Source organism: Felis catus, chromosome C1, assembly GCF_018350175.1.
Source record: "Felis catus isolate Fca126 chromosome C1, F.catus_Fca126_mat1.0, whole genome shotgun sequence".
NCBI classification, from domain to species: Eukaryota; Metazoa; Chordata; class Mammalia; order Carnivora; family Felidae; genus Felis; species Felis catus.
The window spans coordinates 23,251,991-23,265,705 of record NC_058375.1 but is presented as its reverse complement, the minus strand read 5'-3'; the positions used below and the strand labels follow the sequence as shown (position 1 = coordinate 23,265,705).

The following is a 13,715-nucleotide window of genomic DNA, read 5'->3' as shown; positions in this document are numbered from 1 at the left end:
CCACCCCTCACAGATAGAGACAGCGAGCCTGTGAGCAAAGCCCTACACTGCGGGGGCACTTCTAAAGGACAGATGACCCAGTTTCTTCAATTAAGTTCTTACACATTCTTGCAAGATGAAGAGGTAATTTACAGGTAAGCTTAAAAGGCTTGTTAGCTAATCAACGTGGGAACTTGATTCAGATCCCGATTCAAACAGATCCTAAAAAAACAAACAACAGGGGCGCCTGGGTGGCGCAGTCGGTTAAGCGTCCGACTTCAGCCGGGTCACGATCTCGCGGTCCAGGAGTTCGAGCCCCGCGTCGGGCTCTGGGCTGATGGCTCAGAGCCTGGAGCCTGTTTCCAATTCTGTGTCTCCCTCTCTCTCTGCCCCTCCCCGTTCATGCTCTGTCTCTCTCTGTCCCCAAAATAAATAAACGTTGAAAAAAACAAACAAACAACAAAAAACAAACAAAAAACTCCCACAAAACTCCAAGCTAATTATGAGGCAGGTGGAAATCTGACCTATGAATGAATAGTTGTTGTAAACGGATCATCGTCCGCGTTCCTAGATGTGACAGCGGTCCTATAATTATGTGTGTTTCTTCTTTAAAGCATCCTTATCCTTATGTAGACTGGAATATTTGCAGATAAAACGATAGGATGCTTGTGACGGGCTCACGGCAAGCGCAGGGAGGAGGGCGCGGGTGGGCAAGCAGAGGGGGCGACGTGAGATTTAGGCTGGTAATTGGAGAAGCTGAAGGATGGGCACATGGGGGTTCATTATATTATTCTATCGACCCGAAGTATAAATTTTGAATTCTTCATTCAAAGATGTTAAAAAAAAAAAGAAAAAGAAAAAGAAATTGATCGCCGGGGGCATGAGGTCTTGCCAGGGTCTCACGCCACCAAAGGCAAAGCTAGGTCTTCTGACTCCGGGCCCTGGGCCCCTGCCGGCCCTACACCCCCTCCGCGTCCCCCGCCCCGACCGGGGGCTTCTGCAATGTCACATCTCCCCTGCTTTGTGTGGTCCACTTCCAGGGGGCCAGCACCTTCACCGGCCTCGTCCCCTCCCCTGCCACGGACGCTGACTCCCGCGAACTTCTCTGATGGAAGAACTCCCATGGAATAGTGACGACGGACGTGGCGGTGGCCTACCCTCCTCTAGAGGTGTCAGCCTCTTGCCAGAAGGAGGAATCAGACACCGCCCTTCCCACGCGGGCGGCGGGTCACGGCTTTCCGGGGGATCTTTGGCCTTGTTCGCTGTTCACGCCAGTCCTGTGAGGTGGGCTGGCTGGGGGTTACTCCTCCTACTTTGAAGGACATTGGGTTGGGTCATTTCTCTCCATCTACAAGGCTCTGGCCAAGTCTAGACCTTTGTCATGTCTTGCTGGGAATACTGAAGTAGGCTCTGAGTAGGCTGCAAGGTCAAGGCACAGGCTTTGGCATGAACGGCTGGGGGTCATCCCCCGGCCTCGGCCAGTTCTTCCCGGGCTGTCCTGGGGCAAGCCACTTTGCCCCCTGACTTTGGCTTCCTCCTCTGTATAATGGGCACAGTGGGAACCACTAAAGGAGTTTGGGGGGATCTGGAGGGCAGGCAGAGCCATGTGCCCAGCACGATGCCCAGCACACAGCAGGTACCCAACAGCAACAGGGGTGGTCTTCCCAGGAACAGCACTCACCACGGACTGCATGGACCGCACCTACAACATCCTAAGCTTTAAAATTGAAAAAAAAAATTTATTTTTATTTTTATTTTTAGAGAGAGTGTGAGTGGGGGAGAAGGACAGAGGAAGAGAGAGAGAGAGAATCTTAAGCAGGTTCCATGATCTGTGCAGAGCCTGACACAGGGCTCGATCCCACGACCCTGAGATCACGACCTGAGTTGAAATCAAGAGCCAGACAGCCGACTGAGCCACCCAGGCGCCCCCTAAGTGCTTTTTAACACGCGTGCATTTAGAACAGGGCCCGGCACGTGGTCAGTACTATACAGGTGTTTATTTAAAATAGCATCGTTTTTGACATATGAGCCCATTTTCTGCTATGGACTGAATCGTCTCCCCCACAATCCGTATTTTGAAGCCTTAACCCCCGATGTGACTGTACTCAGAGACCGGGCTTCTAAGGAAGTAATAAAGGTTAAGTGAGGTCTTAAGACTGGGGCCCTGGGACACTAACCCAATAGGATTAGTGTCTTTACCTTGTAAGAGACATGGGAGCGTTTGAGCACTCTCTCTGTGTGAGCACAGAGGAAGGCCATGTGAGGACACAGCAAGGCAGGAAGAGGGCTCTCAGTAGAAGCCGGCCGTGTGGCCACCCTCCTCTCAGACTGCCAGCCCCCCGGACTCTGAGGGAACAAACGTCCCTTGTCTAAGACAGTAAACCCAGTCTGTGGGATTTCATTATGGGAGCCTCAGCGGAGTGATATATTTAATCTTTACAAAAATCATGAGACGTGGTAGGTACTCATTACTTTCATGCTTACAGATGGGGAAACTGAGGCCTATAGACTCCGAGAAGACTGAGGGCCTAGGTAATAAAACTGTACAGGCAACCTTGACTCCCCTGCTCTCCCGGCAAACTCCTATGGGTCCTTCAAAGCCCTGCTCCACGACGCCTTCCCAGGAACCCCCAGGCAGCATTAGTCGTTGGGACTGGTAAGAATAGGAGGCCAGGAGGCCAGGAGGAAATAGGCCTGGAAGAGAAGAGGATGGAGAGCAGGGAAGGCCTGAGGGAGGCCGTCGGGTGAACGAGGGGGAGGGACCCAGGCTCGAGGAAGAGCCTGTGGGTTGGCTGTTGGCAAGGGTGTGAACAGAAAAGTTCTCGGTCCTTCTTCCCACCATAGGTGGCTCTGCCTCACGGCTTGACCTTCAAGGCCCAGCCCAGCCTCCAGCTTTCTTGAGGTTAACAGACTGGGGCCTCACTGCCCTGGTTTGAGTCCTGCCTCCTCAACTTATTGGCTAAGTAATCTCAGGCAAGTTATTTAATCTCTTGTGCCTCAGTTTCCTTATGGGGATAAAATAGGGATAATCACAGTACCCACCTCATAGAAGGGTCCTGAGGTTTAGTTAAGTTGATGCACGGTACGTAGAGAATGCTTCATGGATATTAGCCAGTAGTCATCTTGAATTTCTCCACGGCACGGTGCTCTCTCTTTTCTCGGAATTCCAATGGGCGTATGTAGAAACCACACAATTTAACACAACGGTAGTGATAAAAACAATGACCCTTTATTGGACACTTACAATTAGCCAGCCTGTTCCTTTCTATAGGGTTTCATTTAGACATCAGAAGTAACCCCATGAGGTATATACTGTTAATATGCCCATTTTACAGATGAGAACACCGAGACCCCTTTAACATGTGTCTCAGGGGCTCCTGGGTGGTTCAGGTGGTTGAGCTTCTGACTCTTGATCTCAGCTCAGGTCATGATCTCATGGTTTGTGAAATTGAGATCTGTGTCGGGCTCTATGCTAACAGTGCAGAGCCTGCTTGGGATTCTCTCTCTCTCTCTCTCTCTCTCTCTCTCTCTCTCTCTCTCCCTCCACCCTCTCTTCTCAAAATAAATAAACTTAAAAAAAAATGTGTCTGTGGGGCACCTGGGTGGCTCAGTCAGTTAAGCATCTGACTTCAGCTCAGGTCATGATCTCACACTCCGTGAGTTCAAGCCCCGCATCAGGCTCCGTGCTGACAGCTCAGAGCCTGAAGCCTGCCTCAGATTCTGTGTCTCCCCCTCTCTCTGCCTCTCCCCTGCTCATGCTCTGTCTCTCTCTGTCTCAAAAATAAATAAAAACATTAAAAAAATTTTTTTGAAAAAATGTGTCTGAAATTACACAGCTAATACATGGTGAAATGAAGATTTGAACCTAGGACATCTGACCTGGAGCCCACGTGACTTGTTCCAGTCTGTTAGTCATTCACCCAATATTGGGAGATGCCTACTGTGTCCCAGCCACTGTGCTGGGTACCAGGGATATGGAATTAAAGGACCCACAGTCCTGGCCCTTGGGAGACTCACAGGCTGAGGTAGAGAAGCTAGACCTGGAATCAGATGCCTGAGAATCCCCACGATGTGGGAGGGACGGGGCTGAGCCTCACGTCTGCATTCGATCCGTTAGAGGCTATGTTTTATTTAACCATATTCTATCAGTTATTGGGCATATGGTCTATATAATAATTAAGGCTCCCTCTTCCCAAAGACAAGGCAGGCAGGTTTCTTCAGTGAAAGAGGGATATAAAAAGCACAGCTTCGGCATTATTTTTAGTCTTCCCAGTAAATCTGAAGTTGTCAAATATGAGCACTGTTGGAGCCGTGGTTGATCAACTGAGGTTCTTAGAAAGCCCCCGCCCTTCTGGCAATCTCCGCGCCTGTTCTCACCGGCCCAGACAAAGGTAGCTAGCTTCTGTGTGAGACGGGCACACGCCAAGTCAGAGTTCAATGCCGCCTGCTGATATGGATATGCACCAAGCCTCTGGGAGTACAGAGGAGGGGACAATTAACTTTGGGGCTTCCAGAAGAAAATATTTGAGTTTTGAAGGCTGTGTAGGAGTTCCCTGTGAAAAGAAGAGGGGAAACAATCCTTAAACGAGGAGGAAAGGGTGCAAAAGGCACCCCAGGTTGTTTGGGGACTGGTGGAAATCAAGTGGGTCTGGAGTGTTGGGCTCATGGGCGGTGGTGAGGGTTTCTCGTATAAGCAATGTGGGGGGTTGCTGTGCAACTTTTTAGGGAGCGATATATGGTCAGTTTTGTATATATACAGTTTTGTAAACATGGCTTTGGTAGCTTAGGGGCAGGTGGGTGGGAAATTGCTGGCAAGACAATCAATTCCCCAACCAGATTGTAAGTCCCTTGGGGACAGTGACAGTCAATGTCTTTCCTTCTGGTATTTTCCATAACACCTCGCAGGGGTGGGGCACGAGGGTGGTGTTCAACAAATGCCTGCTGTATGAAATCCATGAACGTCCCAGGACGTGTGTATATGGGTGGATTTAAGTAGCACCCAGTGCCCGTCCCCCCGAACCCCTTTCCGGTGCTGTCCGTGGTACTAACACACATTCTAAGGCTGCAAATCCAGGGGGCTCCCTGGGGGCAGCTTGGTGTGTGCATGTGTCCGTGCGTGCGTGAATGCATGCGTGTGTGTGTGTGCGCGTGCGTATGTGTATGTGTAGGATGAGGTGGGGGGGGGACCCTCAACATCTGTTTCTTGGCATCAAGGCAGGGGTCCCAGCTGCCCCAGCCTTAGAAAGGCTTCCCCTGTGACTGCGTAGTCTGGGAGGTGGATCCTTACTTCATCTGGGCAAGGCTTAGTGCATGGATCCAAGGCAGGAAATAAAGACAGATAAAAAGGATGGGTTTAGAGTTGGGAACGGGTTTGAATACCACGCTGGAGAGTCAAGATCCACAGAAAGAGAGGGACAAGGTCACCTTTGTGGTCCAGAAAAATTGCTCTGGTGATAGCAAGGAGGGTAACTCTGGAATGTTGGGGCCACACGTTAGCACCCAACGTCATGTAACACACACGACTTAGGTGAGGGAGGAAATCAGTGAGGGTTAGAGTAACCAGGCAGGTTTTCCTGGAGGAGGTGGGGCCTGAGCTGGGCCTGGAAGGATTTACAGAGAGAGCGGGAGGGGAGAGGGGTGTGCCAGGCAGGGGAACTGTAGGAGCACAGGTAGAGAGGTCAGAACGGCTAAGAAGAGGGAAGAGGCACCTGCTTTTCTCTTCTCTGTCCTCCCCGCCTCCTGGCAGGGGCCCTTCTGAGCAGGGAGGCGGCCTGCTCTGGGACTGAATCAGCGGCATTTCTGGGTGTCTCTGGCTGAGAGAGGGGGCAGGCTCGGTGCGGCCTCGAAAGGTCCTTCCATTGTGTGTGAGGCTCGGCCAGGGCAGCGGAGGCGGGTCCATGGAGCCCTTTGTGTGCAAGTGATCCGCCCCGCACTCCGGCGGCCCCCACAGTCCTCGCTGGCCCTGGCCTCAGAGCCATGTCATAGAGACAGGCTGTTCTGCCTTGGCTGTGGCTCCGATGTCATAGCTGAGGGAGGGGGCGGGGTAAGGGGGTGGACACACGGTGGCCTTCGAGGCTGGCTGAGGGCTAACAAAGTGCCTCTTGCCCTTGAGGCTCGTGGGGCTCCACGAATCACCAATTCATGACATCCTTTAACTCTGTGATCCTCAGGCCAGTGGATGAAACCTTCCAGCACCTGAGTCTCCCAGAATAATGGAGTCTTTTTAGGATCTTTCACAACAGACCCCGTGGGAATCATAGAATCCCGTAGAATAACAGAATCTTAAAAGCCATAGACTTTTTTCCTACCTTCCTTTCAGGGCAAGAATGAGGGTAAAGTGAACCCTTACATGGAAGCTCATAGAACAATCCTGGGATGTCATGAACGCCCCCGAGTGTCAGCTGTGGTCTTTGTCTTGAGGAAGCTCAGGCCCAGAGAGGTGATGGGATGCGACTGGCCCAGGGACGAGCAGCCAGGGCTGGCAACACAGAATTGCAGCGGCCTGGAGGAACCCTGGGGCTGGAGGGGGAGGCTGAAACACGGTGATGCTGAATCCCCCTGCGGCCCAGCCGGCTGGTTCTGGCTCCAAAAGAAAGTCTCTGAGTAAGAGGGTCATTGTTGGGGGGAGGGCGGGAGGCGGGTGCCCAGGACTGCAGGCCTTTGAGCTGGCCCTGGCTCTCAGTGTCGATCCCCGAGGTGGTTTAATCTCCCGGGGCCCCAGTTTCTTCCCCTTTAAGGGGAGGGGGAAGGCTCTGAAGTCAGGTAGCGCATGGATCCTGGCTGTGTGTTCCTAGGCAGATGATATCACTTCTCTGAGCCCATTTCCTCATGAGTGCGATGGGGACAATAGGACCCAGAACTGCCATGGGGACTGAATGAGCTGATATCCCCTGAGGCGGGTTAGGGTCACATGCAGGCTCCCCTTCACTCAGGACCCAACGGTCCCCGCTTGATGGGCTGGTGACTATAACCCCCGGGGTGCCTCCGTTTCCTCAGCTGCAAGATGGGCAGGACAGTAAGCCTCCATCACTGTGAGCAATTAGCCGTGGTCAGCGAGGAGACTGGGAAGTGCTGCACAGCTGTGTGTGACTGCGTGTGTGTGTGTGTGTGTGTCCCCAGTGCGTGAGTGTGCGCGCGCCTGCGTGCGTGTGAATGTGTATGTCCCCGGTGTGTGTGTGCGCGCCTACGCGTGCGGCCCCCATGCGTGTGCATGTCTGAGTGTGTGAGCGTGTGCCCTCGGAGTGCGTGACAGGGTGGATGAGTGTGTCCGTGACTGCGAGGGTGTGCGCACGCGCACGTGCGGGAGCGAGTGTGGGGATGCCGGTTACCAGCAGAGCCGGAGGCCCGGAGTTGGTCTGTGTGCCCGGAATAGCGGCTTCTCCTGGCGGCCTCCCCGGGGGACGGAGCGTAATGAGTGTTTACGGAGCCCCTGCCAGGCGGAGAGGAGGCGCGCGGAGCAGCACTGAGCCAGGCAGCGGCTGGGAGCCCAGTGTTATCATATTAACGAGCATCAGGGTGATGATTACCATTAACAAGATTATTCGCCAGGCGGCCTCCCCCTCCCCAGCCTGTGTCTACAGCAGGGGGAGCTGGGAGGCATCTCTGCCCCGTCCCTCCCGCCCCGGTCTTGGGGGATGAAGAGAGGGCTCCCCGGTACCAAGCCCGCCACACCCTTGTCTCAGTGAAGCTCTCCGGACCCCCCCGAGGTCCGGCGGTGTCGGCACCCCCACTTCACAGATGAGAAAACTGAGGCTCAGCGAGGGGAACTGGGATGCCCTCTCAGGCCGGTCTGAGCCCAGAGCCGGTGTATTTTCATCGCCACTCTGCGCTCTCTGTGGGCACTTAGAACGGACGAGCCCTGGGGTGGCGCCGTGCGCGGATTAACCCCTTAATCTTCACTATGACCCCATAAGGAAGGCACTGCTGTTATCCCCTCTGCAGGGGGGAAACTGAGGCACAGAGCACTTGAAGTAACGTGCCGTCCATGTCACAATGTCTTCTGCCTCCAGTGGGCCCCTCTCGTCCCAGGGGTCAGGATGAAGGTGTAGGTCCCAAACCTTTTGTTGTTCTTTCTGTAGCCCACCCGGCCGAGGGCTCTGTGAGTGGGGGCTTGTGGGTAGTTTTCTCCTGACCCGTCATCGCCACAGGCCTCTCGGTCAGGCTTACCCCTGGGCACAGGCTCTTCATGCCACATGCCATACAGAGGGGAGGCCGCGACCCCCCCCCCCCCCCCCCCAATGCACCAACATTGTCCCCACCCTCCTTGGGACCAAAACGTCAGCGCCTTTAGACACAGTTCCCCGGGGGTCAGATTTACGCATCTGATGGCACAGGCCAGCTACTGGGGGGGCCGGGGAACGGCACCGACGGAGGCGGGGTCCCCAGAGATGTCTGCCTGATCAGCTCAGTCACATTCAGGGCCCGCCATCGTTCAGTCAATGGTCATGCCCCAGCTGAGAATTTCCGATTTCCGACAGTTCCCTTGCTCAGTCGGGCCCTCATTCCGTGTTCCCCGCTGCCCAGCCGGTTGCAGGTTTGGTGTGGGGACACAGAATGGAGTCAGTTGTGGTCCCCGCCCTGGACTTGCTCCCAGCCTGGGGTGGGAGACGGACGCCCCCACACAGCACCGTGTCAACAGTGGGCACGGACACGCTTCATCCGGGGCCGGAGCTGCGCTGGTCCGGGAAGGCTTCTCGGAGCTGGAGGCAGAAAAGGGGAGGCGGGCGAAGGCAGAGCATGCGCAAAAGTGCGCATCCCCAGGACGAGGCTGGCCGAGAAGGGCCCTGAATGCCAGGCTGCGGCGGTGGCCGACCCCCGATATCCACTCTCCCTCCTACAGTAACCACACGGCGGCTTGGAATACAGACTACATTTCCCAGCCTCCCTTCTGTCTGGGGGTCATGTGACTAACGTGGCCAATAGGGTGCGAGCAAAAGTATAGCCGGTTCAGGGAGGTTCCTGTAAAGGGCGGTGGTGTGCCCTCTCCTCTACCTGCTCCCGTATTCCATTGGCCGGAAGGTGATCATGGAAAACAGCCCAGGAATGATGGAACAAGACAGAAGGAATGTGTGCGCCTGATGCCGAGAGGTGCCAGCCACTGGATGCTTTTATGTGTGAATTCTTCTATGAGGGTCAGATAAACTTCTCTGTTTAGTGTCCTTCGGTGTCCGAGAGGCTAAACCCGTAACCTAGCTGATAGGCAGGCTAACGGCTGTCACCCCTGAGGGCACAGACAGTGGCCAGAGTTCTGTCGGATGGGGAGTGACATTGTCAGATTTGCATTTTTGGGAGATCTGGCTGCAGAGTGCATGGTGGGTTGGAGGGGAGAGAGAGAGACGGGAGGCCTGAAGACCAGAGAGGGTGTTGATGCCTTAGAAGAGGGCAGAGATACCCAGGCCTGACCAGGGGCAGGTCTGCTCTATGGGCCCTGCTAACAGGGAGGGCCGGGTTGCTCACCCGGGGCCTGGAACATCAATCCTGCAAGATCTGGCCGTGGGAGCCCCAGGGCAGCCCCCTCTGGGGAGGGTCAGCAATGCAAGGCTGAGGGTGGGAGGCAGGGGGCTTGAGATGATGGATTTGGGGAGGAGGGGGAGGTGGGTGAGGCCATGTCTATGTGAATGTGTGGGAGATGGCAACAGGGGGTGAGGACAGATGACAGAAAGGAAGACAAGGGCAGCTGGGCTACTTGGGCTCCTCTCCCTGCAGGGAGCAGACACCCAGTCAGAACCCAGAATAAGGGGCTTTGTTGGCCGTCATCGCTGAGCAGGACGCTCCTGGATCAGACTCTGACAAAGTGGTGGGGGCTGTCCTTCTCTCCACTCTGCCTGGCCCTGCTGGGCTCATTCTTTTCCATTCCAGATAGCTTTCCTCCACACGGGGAGCAGCAGGTAGACACGGCCACAGGTAGCTGGGAGTCACAGCCTTTTAGGTTGTGAGGCAGGAAGGAGACTGGGAGCATCTCCTTTCCAGCGGTCACACAAAAATCCCAGGGAAGGAGACTGATTGGCTGGGCCGGGGTCACCTGACCATCTGTGGCCAATCACTGGCCAGGAGATGTGGTGCTTAACGGCCAGGTCTGGGTCTTTCATGTAGCCTGGAGCCAAGGGGCTGGGTCCTTGGGATTGTGCCCCCCACATGGAGTAAAGAAGAGGAAACTCCCCTAAGGAGGAAAGCGTTTTTCTATTACCTGGAGGCCAGGGACACGATCTGTGGGTGGGCAGTGATAGCCCCAGACATGGGGGGTGGGGGGAAGGAGACCTCTGGGAGGAGGTAGGACAATGACTGGTGGCAGGGGAGGGGGGAGGCCTAGCCGGAGGAGAGGCTGATGGATGTTTGAGGTAAGATCTTCCTGCGCCTCTCACCCAGCAATGAGTACACCCCAAAATGCACCGCCAAGCCCCCCTTCCAGCTTTTGGACTCCCGGTGTCTTATTTAATTGTTAGGAAAGAGCACACCACACCGATTCCTCTGAGAATGGATGGACTGAGGGATGCCAGGCTACTCTTTCCAAAGCTCGCTCTGTCACTTCCTCCGAGAAGCCCTCCTTGACTGCACCCCAGTCTACAGAGCTGGGCCTTCTCTCCTCCAGGCCCCGTGCTCTCCCCCCCTACCGGCTTACCCTGTGCTCCGGGGAGGGACCCACATGGTCTCCTTATCCGTGAGCCTTTTGAAGGCCCGTCTCTGTCCTCTCTGCGTTAGCACTCTCCCCTAGGCTTTGGTCCGGCTAGCCCTTGGGTGTCCTAATGTGTCTTTGTATTTGTCCCTGGGTGAAGAAATGTTTGTTTGTGTGTGTCTGTGGTTATGGGTGTGTGCCCATGCGTATACGTACACCTATGTGTGTATAAGACTGTGGGCGCATAGTGGGTCTGTGTAGAGGTTTTGTGTGTCTGCCTCAGTGCATTTGGGATGGTCTCGGGGCACTACTCCCCTCTGGGGCTTGGTAACCTTGAGATATACACACACAGACACATGCACACAGACCCACACAGAGGTTCAGATACATACAGACATAGACATGCAGTTACACACACATACACACACACACACACGCATACACACACCTATCTGGAGCCCCCCCCCCCCCCCCCGTGACCCTGCCGCTGCCCAGGGCTGGCTCTGCATGGGGCTACCCTCCGGAAGGAAGGCTGGGAGCCCATGGCCCCGGGGCAGGCTGGCTGGAATGGATTCCAGGGGCTTCCCCTCCTCAGATGGGAGTGTTTTCTTATGCCCAAGCAGTGGCTGAGAGCCAGCCCCACCCAGCAACTTCTATTCCCAGCCATGTGGCCACACCTCTGCCGGCGGGACAGCAGGTGGCCGTGCAAAGTCAATAGTTCTGGAAAACACAAAGGTAATGGGGCCTCGGAAGAGGGATTCTCACCCAGCTGTCTCGGGCACCACCCACCTCAGACTCCAGTGAGAGCATCTGCGAACCACCGTGAGAGATATTTATGTCATTGTACATGCAGAGGCAGGGCCCTGAGTCAGGTGCTATGGGGTACACTCAGGGGTGGGGAAGGAAAGGGGACCGGTCCATCATTTGTCAGGTGGATCCTGACGTCCCCTAAAAGGTGCATTCGCTCTGAATCCCTGGTTCTTAGCACAGCGGCTGCACATAGTAGGTACTCGATAAGTGTATGTGGCACAAATTAATGAAGGAGGCTATTATTAAACTGATTTCAGAGAGGCCGTTTGCTTAAGGTCGCACAGCAACCATGTGGCAGAGATAGGATTTGAACCTAGGAACTGTCAGAGTCTCCAGCCCCAGCTTGTCCCACTGTCCATCCAGGTCTGCCCAAACTGACCCAGGGAGCCTGTGAGCTCATTGGCTGAAATGCCATCTTTATTACTTATCTAAAGTCTCAGTTTGCGCATCTGTGTAATGGGTTTGATGAGAGTATCAGGTATGAAGTCACAGAGCTAGTTTATAAGAAGTGTAACTTTCTTTTTTGTCACTGACTTCTTTCTACTGAGGGTAGCAGGACAGGAACCTCAGTCATCTGGGGACCCCCTAACTGGGAGTGTGTCCAGGTTGGGGAGAAAGGGCAGGCCTGGTGCCAGGAACTGGGGCTGAGGGCCTGCCCTCTGGGCTGTGGCTACCCCACACTGGCTCCGTTGAGATGCCCTCCTGCCTGAGTGGCCTTCAAGGTCAGCCCTCGGATGTCACAGATCCCGGGCTGTCCAGCGCTGGGGCTCCCTCAGCCCCTCCCGGGTGCACGGGGCTTGTTCTGGACCTAGGTGTGTGTTCCCAGCCCAGCTCCCGCACTTGGCAGGTAAGTCTCAGCAACCTCAGTTTTCTGATCTATGAAATGGGGATAATAACCATACTCGCCTCTTCGGGTTGCTTGTCAGAGCAAACAGATTAATCCACACCGAAGGCTTAAAACAGCACTTGGCGCATTGGAACTGCTCAGCAGGCGCGCTTTTATCCATTACTATTACCTGTTCTGTTCTGGAAGCTTGGTTCAGGCCAGGGGTGGGGGCAGGACTCCCTTGTCTTACAGCTTTGTCTCGGGTCACTTCCACGCCTATCCCCTCCTCTCTCTCTCTCTCTGTCTTTTTTTTTTTTTTTTTTTGGTAATATTTATTTATTTTGGGGAGAGCGCAAGCAGGGGAGGGGCAGAGAGAGGGGGACAGAGGATCCAAAGCGGGCTGACAGCAGCGAACCCGATGCGGGGCTCGAACTCATGCGCTGCGAGATCGCGACCTGAGCTGAAGTCAGACGCTCAACCGACTGAGCCACCCAGGCGCCCCTACCCGCTCCTCTTGAGGGTCACATCCTAGGTCCTCGGGCCACTGGACGGTCAAGCTCTAGGCTCTTTCGGGGTCCGGGGGGCCCCAAAGGACAGTCTGGTGCTAAGGGCCGTGGATGTTTTCAGAAGACTCAGGTCCCAGTTCCTGCCTTAATTCTCACCAGCCTTGCGACTGTGGGCAAGTGACTTTACCTACCTATGCCACAGCTTTCTTATCTGGAAAATGGGCGGGCACGAGACTCCTCGGGCCGGGGCCAGCAGAGCTGTGGACACAAAGGGCCATTGTTGCGAGCGCCTCCCTCAAGCACACGCTGACCGGGGAGATGACGCAGGGAAGGTTGCCCCAGCGACGGTTTTGGACTACAGCAGTCCCGGATTCCCCCTGGGAAACAGGAAGTCCGTGCTGCCCAGGTCACCGCCCCGGCCACAGGAAACCAGCTGACCCCTTCCTCTCCAACACCCCCGCCCCCCAGCTCGCCTGCCCTCAAGCCCAGGAAGAGAGCTGCTGTCCTGTCAACAGCCCGGCCCGGCTTCTGAGAGCAACTCTCAGAGCCGCTAGGGCCCCAGACAGCATCTGGCCTCTCATTTCATGAGATGAGTGGCTGAGGCTCAGAGAGGGAATGGGGCCTGCTCTAGGTCACACAGCACCCAGGGCTAAGCAGGGGTAGAACTCCTGCGAGCTCAGCAGCAGCCGCGTCAGCGTTATGTAATGAGTGTTTTCTCTGGCTTCCTGTCGGATTACCACCTACACAGAACCCGTTCGGTCCTCACATCTATGAACTAGATGCCACGATTGTTCGTATTTTATAGCGCACCCGAGAAACAGAGCTGTCAGATGTCCTGCCCCAGGTCACACAGCCAGGAGGTAGTGGAGGCAGGATTTACACCCAAGCAATCAGAGCTGGAGACGGCCCGATAGCATCTGGGCCCAATTCTCCCAGTTTTGAAGGGGGGGACACTGAGGCCTGGGGCCGAGAGGGAGTGTGT

The 13,715-nt window shown here is 55.2% G+C and overlaps 1 long non-coding RNA gene across 1 annotated transcript; it reads right to left on the bottom strand.

The window, feature by feature from the left end:
* Nucleotides 1–4,088: 4,088 nt before the first annotated feature.
* On the bottom strand, nt 4,089–7,569 carry LOC109503087. The gene is made up of 2 exons (XR_002161982.3): nt 5,688–7,569; nt 4,089–4,532 (listed from the first exon to the last, which is right to left on the bottom strand). It is a non-coding gene; the product is annotated as an uncharacterized LOC109503087 (long non-coding RNA).
* Between the last annotated feature and the right edge of the window lie 6,146 nt (nt 7,570–13,715).